The following is a 10326-nucleotide window of genomic DNA, read 5'->3' as shown; positions in this document are numbered from 1 at the left end:
GAGTGAAAAGAATTGGAGACTGAAAGGAAAATACCAATCTACAGCACATTGCGGTTACCCAAAAGTTCCTATTTCCATGGGCTTCTGTATCAGCCAGAGTCTCCTCTCCCACATGACAGGCTTCAGATGAGTGAAAGCATCACCCCTACAGACGTCTCTGCCAGGAGTAGCCCTTTTCTTCCAGTCCTTTGCTATGCACCATGTTTGTCGCCACACTGATATCCCAGTATTATGTGCTACTTCTGTGGTGTTTGTTAGATTTTCAAATATAAATATGGGGCTTTATGTCTTTTAGGTAATTCTCTTTAGATTTGGTTCACTTTGGTTCATTATTCCAAATTATCAAGATCTTGAGGGATTTTTCTTTGGTCACAGTCTCTTTTCCTCTGGATGCTGATGGATCTCAAATTGTGGATTATGTGGAAGGACAGAAGGGATGGGCCTGTATAATATCAGATATTTGAAATGTTAAATATACAATATTTAATATGTATGTATTTAATATGTAATATATATTTGATTTTTAATAATATACAAAACATTTAAATTATTTTGTATTTAATTAATAACACTGAATGTATTATTATATTGCATATTTCTTTCAATTGAAGTATGAATTTCAGCCCTCCTCCATGTGCATATCCTATACCTAGTCCACTGGTCAACAACACTTATCATTTCAGGAAGACTTCAGAGAGACCAAGAGAGAATGGCTGAGAATGCTCTGGGGAATTCAAAAGAACACAGCAGAACTTGTTCTGTCTCTGGAGAGGGGGGAGCCAAGAGAAACACATATAATCATATAAGAAATACTAATTTGTGAAAGCTCAAAAAATAAAGAGCATCTCTAAGCTAATATAAATGACCCTCAGTTTTTTAAGTTAAGGGGAAAATTTGCAAAGATGAAATACTTAAAGTGTTCATCCCTAAATGTTAATAGAGATGCAGAATGTGCAGCATTATACCTTCCTTGGATTTTTCATATTTCCTCATCTAGCATGTCTAAAATTCAGATTTCTATAATAAGAAAAAATAAAATATTTTGGTTCTGGAAAAAAAAAATCCATGCATGAACCTTTTGTTCAGGCCTGGTTCTCAGGCTTGGCTAAGAGGAAACAGAACACTTCCACCTACTGATTCAGTGAATGCTCAGGACAAATCCTGACTGTCAGGGACAGGAGGCATTTAAGTGGCTGTAGTGCGCTGTCTAGAACTAGGCATTGCTGAGTCAGACCCTCTTGAGTTGTCCCCCAGATCCACCCCAATGTTTTCCACTAGATACTACCTCAGTCTTAAGCCCAGGCCCCTCCTCTTCATGTATAATTCTTTCCCTCAAGTTTCTGTGTGTGTCCTATGTCCTGGACACTCCTCTACCCAGAAGTTGAAGTTCTGCTCAAAAATCCTGACCCAACAGTTCTAATGCTTTTCCCCTCCTGGACTTGCCTGTGGAGACCCCTACCACTCTGGGCTTTGTCCACTTCCCTCCTGTGAGATCCCTGATATTCTGAAGATGTGACTCTGTACTGTTTGATCAATTCTGCTTACACTGTGAAGAGAGGCTAAAGTGTGCTGAGGGAGGAGAGATTAACCTAGAAAGAATTCACAAGGGAAGAGACTTAACCAGCTTCACAGACATACCAATTGCAATTGCACACAGCCCTGCACTCAGAAGTGTGCTAGATTGAATGTTCTGCTGTTGTTATCTTGAAATTTCTAATAGTGTTTTGAATTTTTATTATGTAAGTTGCATTTATCATATTTGTTTATATTTTCTATATTTGTGATGCTTTGACATCTTGGGGCCTTGTGAGCCAGGGGTTGTCCTTTCCATAGTTAGCTAATTCCCAGATTCAGCAAACAACTTGTCTATGAGCATGCCTTTGTTCTGCAATGCAGCCAAACCAGAGCCAATGCTCCAAATCACCTCCCTTTTTTTTTTTTTTGCACTTTGGGAGGCAATATTTGTCTGCCCTAACCATCCCAGGAACAAGTATTGGACAACTAGGGAATATCCTTATAGCTCAGGGCCCACCAAAACAATTAAAATTATATAATTGTAGGTAAACTCAGCTTCTAGTCCTGCCTTTCTAGTTCCTTCTCTTGAAAACCACCATAAAGCCTCTGTCTCATGAATCCCCTCACTCTTTCTGCCTTTTGACCTTGGTTAATTATATTTTTGAAAAACATAAAGAGAGTGCATGTTATATATTCTCACCACAAAAATGCATTTGTTAGCTAGGCTTAAACATTCCATAATTTGTATAGACTTCAAACATTATGATATACACAATAAAATCATATAATGTTATCTATCAATGAAAAATGTTTTTAATTTAAATATTAAAAATTATGGCATTATACATTGTAAAGATGAATGGCAAAATCTGTGCTAATAATTCAAAATTTTACTGAGAATGGTATACATAGCAAATTTTATTTTATTTTATTTTTTTAGTTTGACAAAATTTATTGGTATTTTAGTAAAGACATTCATCTCAGTTGTTTCTCTCTCTTCATCTTGACCTTAGGTTAATATTTCATTTGGGTCAAGAAAAGAATATGTAGGAGAGGGATGTTATTTTAACAAACAGTAAAATGGACAAAATGGATAGTTTGCCTACATAAAAGTAATTAAATCATGTTAAGAACTAATAGTTGTATATACATTTCCATTGTTTTACTTGGGGCTCTTTCTAAACTTCAATGCAAGTGAACAAGAGTTAGAAAAATATACAGGCTGCTTCTCTGGAATTATTACCAATAAAAAGAGTTCAGTGAGTTAATTACCACCAATAAAATAGTTTGAAGCTTCCTCCAAATTTAACATTGTAGGAGTTTTCAAGGAAATCATATTACCATATTTTTGTTGTCTGTGACTATTCTTTTAAAGATGTGTTTGGAGAAGTCTTTTCTGCTGTCCTTTAATAAATTTCTAATTTCTACTCTGAAAAAAAAAATAAAGATGTGTTTAATTGTCACATTAAAAAATAATGTCCATATACAATACAAAAATAAAAAACAAACACCTCATGATACACAAATCTTAACAGTATATGTGGTGGGAGATTTCATAAAATGTGATTGAAGATGCATTTTCTTTCCTTCTATTTTTAGTACCTTAAATGTGCTTTTGAAAAGACACTGGTCAGTGGTCAGTAAGTGTAATATATATATGTGTATATATATATATATATTTTTTTTCAAATAAACCATAGAATTGTACTAATAAGAAATCTTGCAGTGAGCTCAATTTAAATTGGGTTTAACAAGTTAGTAACTTAAATGATTAGACAAAGTCACAGAAAGTGCATCTTCTCATGTTGTCTTCATACAATGTTAAATTTCTCCTTTTTTTGGTGTTTATACATTTTAAAAAATAAAAACCAGCCAAATGCTTAAGTATTATATACATTTAAATTTTTGGTGGTGGTTTGTATTTTAAAAGAAACAGCTTCTTTATGATTTGCCTCAAGTTCTGATGGAAATGCTTACAGGAATTAGTTATGAACAAAAACCAAGAGAATCACATTCAGAATACTGATTTACTTTGGTAGCAAATGGTTGTTCTTTGAAGACTAATGAAGGTAGACAAGACCCATTAAGGTGTGTGGGCTATTTCAAATACTTGATACTTCACATAAAAATTTAAAAAGAAATAAAAACATTTTTAAGAGCTGAGCGTTTGTATACACTGATAGCAATGCTAATACCTAGTATATGATGACTTGAAACAAAACAAATGCCCATAAGGAAAAAAGCTGTATTTTAATTTTATCTAAATTTATTATTAGTCAATAATCCAGTCACATTTTCCTTTCAGTACAATACTCTCTTCTCTCTATAAGGCTGTTCCTGGGAGCCAGACAGATTAGGTAATGAGGGAGTTAAGTTAGGAGAGTAACTGCTTGCAGTTTTAAAAAGATAGTAACTTTTTGTTTCCTTCTTAATGTGCTAATAGTTGTGCCTAAAAAAAAAATATGCAATTCTTAAAAAGGTACCATTTCTGATTTCTTTATTATCTGTAACCTTTGGAAACGAATCACATGAAACTACAAAATTAGCAAATGTCTTGAAATCTGTATGTAAAACATAAATTACCTCTAATTTCAAACTAATAAATTTCATTTATTAGTGTACCACTCAATCTTAAAAACAAAAACAAAAAAGAAAAAGAAAAAAAAAATCGGCTCCAAAGATAGTCTTATACCATTCTTTAAAAAAGAAAACTGTTCCTTTTAACTTTACACCCACCCCACACCCCAATTTCAAAATACATCATTTAATTGTCTTGGTCATGGACATGTCCAAGATGAGATTTTATGTTTCATTCCCATGGCTTCTGGTTATCAGAAAACCCCTGCTTTCCTTTATTGAAAGAGTTTGGTCCAGCTGATGTTGGTGTATCCCTTCCAGTATTCTTCATCCTCATCTTTGCTCCTGGAGGCATTTCCTCTGGTTCACTATCTTCATCTTCATTAAAAGCTGCTGCTACTGGAAGGGTTTTTGGAGCAAGAGATGGAACAGTTTCTTTCTTTTTTTTTTTTTTTTTTTTAATTTTTTATTGTTGGCTGTTCAAAACATTACATAGTTCTTGATATATCATATTTCACACTTTGATTCAAGTGGGTTATGAGCTCCCATTTTTACCCCATATACAGATTGCAGAATCACATCAGTTACACATCCATTGATTTACATATTGAGAAGAAACTGCAGACCTCTCAACAAAGCCTACAAAGATCTCCAAGTTTGGATTTGCCATAGGTAGTCAGACAACAAAGAAAGCATCAGCCGTATCATACCATCAAACTCGGATGGAACAGTTTCTTTAGGCTTACTTGATCCGAGTTTGATGGATACGGCTGATGCTTTCTTTGTTGTCTGACTACCTATGGCAAATCCAAACTTGGAGATCTTTGTAGGCTTTGTTGAGAGGTCTGCAGTTTCTTCTTCAGCTGATCGCTTCTCAGCGCTGCGACTGGAACTTTCCCCTCCATTACTCGGGCGGCTGCAACTCGCTGCGGCTTTTCAGGCTTCTCCTCTCCCGCCTTCCCATCTGCCATTTTCCCAGCCGCGGCCTCCCCTAAGCAAATTTTAAATACCATGACAAGTTGAGAAAGAGATTTTGGAAGAAATAAAAGTGTTTATATTTATATTTGAATATCTTTTTTATACCTTTCTTTCTTTCTTTCTCTCTTTCTTTCTTCCTTCCTTTCTTCCTTTCTTTCATGTGGTGCTGAGGATGGAACCCAGTGCCTTGCACATGGTAGGCAAGCACTCTACTGCTGAGCCACAACCCTAGTCCCTTGAGGACTGAGGCACTCTTTCCCTTTTGAACAAATGGCCCTGCATTTTCATTTTCTACTCTACCTGCAAATGATGTGAACAACTTTAGAGATAAAGGACATCATTTACTATCCTGACTGTGACTGAACCCCTAAAATACACTGATAACAGTGGACATGAGGGAGAAAGTCTTATGGAGTGCCTATTATGAGATGTTTTGGTCAGTGGAATTAAGAATAGGACTTGGTTAGAAAAGGGACTTCCTGTCCCTTGGCTTCCAGCAAGTTCATCACCTCCTGTTGAAGGACACATCCTGTTATCACAGGCTGCTCCATACCTAAGGGAGAGTAGCCGAAGACTCATGGAGAAGGTCACCCATGCACAATAAAAATAAAACAAAATAAAAATCATGTGGCACTTGCACTAAATTCTAACTACTACACTGTAAAAAGTTGCCTCAAATTTAGGACTTTCTGGATTTAACTAATCTGGGGGACTGTCTGGTGACCAAAAGAAGAAAATCTTGTTGCAAGCAGAATTTGCTTAGAGGAATCCAGATCTGCTTAAATAGATGATTATCCTAGAGTCACCTAAAATAGAGTAGAGAATTAAGGAAGATGCAACAGTTATGATCATTCATCTAGTCCTTGAAGGAATCTTATGCTATTATCCATATTTCACCCACATTCCTTCCACTTCCCACTACTGTGGCAGGTAATTACCCCCATGCATTGGTAGGAACCCCACCATCCTTCCCTAGCTTAATGGAGAGGGAATTCTCAGGGACAGGGATGGTGGCTGATATTTCTATCCACCTGAGTGAATGCCACTTGGAGAGGTCAGTAATGTAAGACCGCGAATCAATGTCTATAGAAGAAAGAACTGTATGAGAAAGATAAACACAAATCAAATTATCAAATGCCACATCTCAGAACTAGGTATCACCCCCAGGTAAGTGGTATCCATGTTTCCTAAGTACCAAGCCCATGGAAACACATGGTTCTGTGATTGACACATCCTTCAATGATGCTTACCCACATGAAACTGGACATTCCTGGCACCATGATGAGCCCAGGGACACACAATATCGTTCTCAGGCATCATTGGTCACATTCTGCATTAAACATGGAGCGGGAGCAGTTAACAGTTTCCTGGCCTCAGACAGCTGACTGTATTTCAAAATCACCTAAGGAAGTTGAAGATTTTTCAGGACCCACTTAACTGTTTAATAAGAATCCGGGAATATTGTGAACATTGTGGGAAGGTTTTTAAAATTTTTTTCATGTGATTCTAATACAGTATTCCACAACCAGCATCTGGAATGACAAACTGTTGAAGCTACATATATTTTAGAACTATTCAATTTACACCAAGAATCAATTTGAATTATATAAACATTATGCAAAACCTGGTGAAATTCTCCTTTTAGAGTCAGATAGAGCTTGAATCTTAAATGTCCTCCAAATACCCATGTATGGTTGGTCCCTTAGTGGGAAGTGGTAACACCTTCAAGAAATGGGGCCTACGTCATCAGGAGCATGCCCTTAGAGGGGGACCTGGCCTTCCTCTTCCTCTCTTTTCCTCCCTGGTCATAAGGTGAATGGTTTTGTTCTACCATGTGCTCCCATCAGGTACAAAGCAAGAGGGCCAACCGGTTGTGGACTGAAACCTCCAACCCTTTCAGTCAACATAAACCTTTTCTCATAAGTTAATTGTCTCGGGTATTATAAAAATAGAAATCTAACCAATATAAAGGCTTAAAAATACTTCCTAACACTGGAAATCAATGATTTTTATTTATCTGAGAGAAAAAAAAATGAGATTTTCCAACTGTGAGTACTGAACCATTTGCACCATATTTGCAAAAAGGTGTGCACCCTTTTGACAGATACCTTTCACATCTCCCCAATAAATAGAACAGTTAATGGTAATGCTTTCATATAATACAAGAAAGCTCTCCATGTGCATTCTTCTGATATTTAATTTTGCTGCTGAAATGCAAAGAAGGACAGGCCTTATTGAAACTGCCTCGGTATCATGCCTTCTAATTGGATGCCATCACTGCCAGGTATTTCTACTCCAAAAGTTACAAAGTGCGTCAGTACAACATCGCTTCTCTGAAGAAATGGCTGTTAAAAGCAAGACCCTCTATGGCCACTTCTATTCTACCCACTCTTCCAAAGCCAATAGATAGAAAGGGCTGGTGATCAACTTTGGGCTCTGTGTTCCTTGCTATCCTGAAACTTCCACCCCATAGTATATTTCTTTTTTGTGGGGGGAGGTGGTAATGGGGATTGAACTCAGGGATGCTTGACCACTGAGCCACATCCCCAACCCTATTTTGTGTTTTATTTAGAGACAGGGTCTCACTAAGTTGTTTAGTTCCTTGCTTTTGCTGAGGTTGGCTTTGAACTCAATATCCTTCTGCCTCAGCTCCCACCCCCAACTGCTGGGATTATGGGTGAGTGCCACTGGGCTCAGGACATAGCATACTTTAAAATAACCATTATTAGGGTTAGTCTGGATAAGACTTCCAAACAATTATTAGCCAATCCCTAAAAAAGCATTTCACATAGGCCCAACTAAGGGCTTCAAGACAGCAAGGCCAGTCCAGGCAATGCTTACATATGGCAATTGTCTCCTCTCATTCCTTTCTTAGGGAACTATCCCTCTCCTAACTCTGTATGATTCTTATGAGTCTGTCAATCAAGGCATCTCAACTTCTCCACCAAAGAGAGAGGAGTGAGAGCTAAGTTGGCAGCAGAGCCCTCTCATCTCCTGGATGAGTGATCACGTTCACAAGGCAGAAAATGCAGATACCACTCCAAAACAGTAAATCGGCTGCACTCAGGGAGAACTACTGTTACTCATTTATTGTGTATCCCTCCCATCAGCACACATGCACACAATTGAATACACTGTTTTGCAATCTATCTTTTTTCACTTAATCCGTATTGAATTTTTTTCCCATTTGGTGAAATATTCTTCTGCATCTTTCTAGTTATTATCTACAACAGCATGCCTCTATATGGTTGTTCCAGCCTACCATGGGGCATTTGTGTTTTTCTAACTTTTCACTATTATAAATGATGCTCTAATGGCTCTCTGCTTAAATCCAAATCCTGTCTTTTCCTGATACAATACCCTGCTCTCAGTCATTTACCATTTTTCTAAAATGAATTTCAAATCCTTTCTGGAGAGCTTACTTCCTTTAATTAGCTCTTTCTATAAGGAAGGGACACTCCAAGGTTTGGAGAGAAGAAGAATTTCAGTCAAGTCTAATCAACTCCCAAGATTAGAATGATAAATTTCCTTCAGTAGACGTGAGGAGATCATAATGTTCTCGTAGAAAAACAAATCCTTGACATTTTTAGGGTGAGAGTGTGGGTGTAGAGAAAAAGCTTAGATCAAATTATCATGTATACAAGTTTCCATTACACTTTTAATGAAGAATGAAAGTAATATTTATCTATTTTAGAATATGAAAGTAATATTTATCTATTTCTTCTGTGTTTGTGTTGCATTTAACCTGGTATTAATTTCCTTCTGTTGACTTCACTGCTGACTGATGCTCTCTCTAGGCTGTGCAATGGTACCATCTTGTGGCTGACACAAAAGATAATCAGAAGACACATGGCTTTCTAGTGTGTGAAGGTATGAGAAATATCAAGGACCCTAAAGTCCTTATGTAAAAAAATGCAAGCATATTTCTGCAGCAATACAATATGTGCACGTTATTTATTGACTTTTTTGCAAGTGTGTGTATTGAGCAATTGCTCAGAGAATTCAACTGATGACAATCTGGCATGAGTGGAAAAGTTTCAGAACCTTCTAAAACACTATCAATTGACAGGAAAAATGATTATGTGAGTATTTAGCTCTCCTGCTGTGATAGTAAATCATTCATAAGAAACTTTGGAATAGTGAAGACATCGTAAGAGCTGATGTTGGAGTAATTGGGTTCCAGTGCCAGCTACCAGTTCCAGTGACCTTGGGCCATTCAGAGTACCTGAGCTATGATACTAAGATCACATACAAGGAATGTGCTGAAATTTGCTAAAACATCAGGCAAAAATTTTAAAGTTTATTATTATTGTTCAAACAGTTGGATTAGCAATCTGATCTTTAAAAAAAGAAGGTTTGTATATGCTTACATGTTCTCAGGTGTGATCCCATAGATTGTCCCTGAACGAGGAGCAAAGGGTGCTCTGAAGGGAAGATGTTAGAAAGAAAATATGGTTAACAGCAAAAGGTTTAAAAAGAAAAATTAATCTATTCTTTCAGGTGTCAAACATTTCAAGCATTAGTAAGATCCATGAATAGCAATCAGAGGCTGAAGACTATTTTTCTATGTAGAGCCTTTGAAAAACAATCGAGGACAAAACCCTATTTAAAAAACACAAGAGCAAGGGAGAAATCACAAAAGAATACAAACAAATTTCTATTTATAATTAAATTTCATAAGCCAAAGATGAAAACACACAACTGAAAGGCAAGCAAACTTGACTTTTACAAGTCATTTGCCACAAATGAAAACAATAATTGTTTAACACTAATAGGCCAAAGGGATACATATGCACCTTAAAAAGAAGAAATATTATTTAAACCATATTAAAAAGAAAGTCCAACATGTTGCAACCAAATAAATGCAGCTTAAAAACTAATTAGAATAAGTTATACTCCATATATGTATGTCAAAATACACTCTATTGTCATGCATATCTAAAAAGAACAACTAAAAAAATTAAAAAATAAAACAAACTATTAGATATTATTTTCCACCTATCAAATATCAGGAAAAAAATCTTTAATGAGAAAACTCCGTGCTGGAGAGGTTGTGCTGAGACTATCAGGTGTTCCTGGTGGAACAATATGTAAATGTAGCCTCCTGACATCGTGCATCATGGTGCTTACAAATGCATATGCTTTTAAGAAACATCAGTTCCACTAATGGATGCTGAATATTGCAAGGATGGAGAATGCATGGTCTGAGCCACACACCTGAAATTGCTTCCCAGCTCCACAACTTACTAGCCAAAA

At 36.5% G+C, this 10326-nt stretch overlaps 1 long non-coding RNA gene across 1 annotated transcript; it reads right to left on the bottom strand.

The window, feature by feature from the left end:
* Window positions 1-3150: 3150 nt before the first annotated feature.
* On the bottom strand, window positions 3151-9228 carry LOC125617923. Its single transcript, XR_007349064.1, has 3 exons — window positions 9218-9228; window positions 6450-6451; window positions 3151-3347 (listed from the first exon to the last, which is right to left on the bottom strand). It is a non-coding gene; the product is annotated as an uncharacterized LOC125617923 (long non-coding RNA).
* Window positions 9229-10326: the final 1098 nt, after the last annotated feature.

Source organism: Marmota marmota, unplaced genomic scaffold (genome assembly GCF_001458135.2).
Source record: "Marmota marmota marmota unplaced genomic scaffold, marMar, whole genome shotgun sequence".
Lineage (NCBI taxonomy): Eukaryota > Metazoa > Chordata > Mammalia > Rodentia > Sciuridae > Marmota > Marmota marmota.
This window is presented reverse-complemented; position numbering and strand designations above follow the sequence as displayed.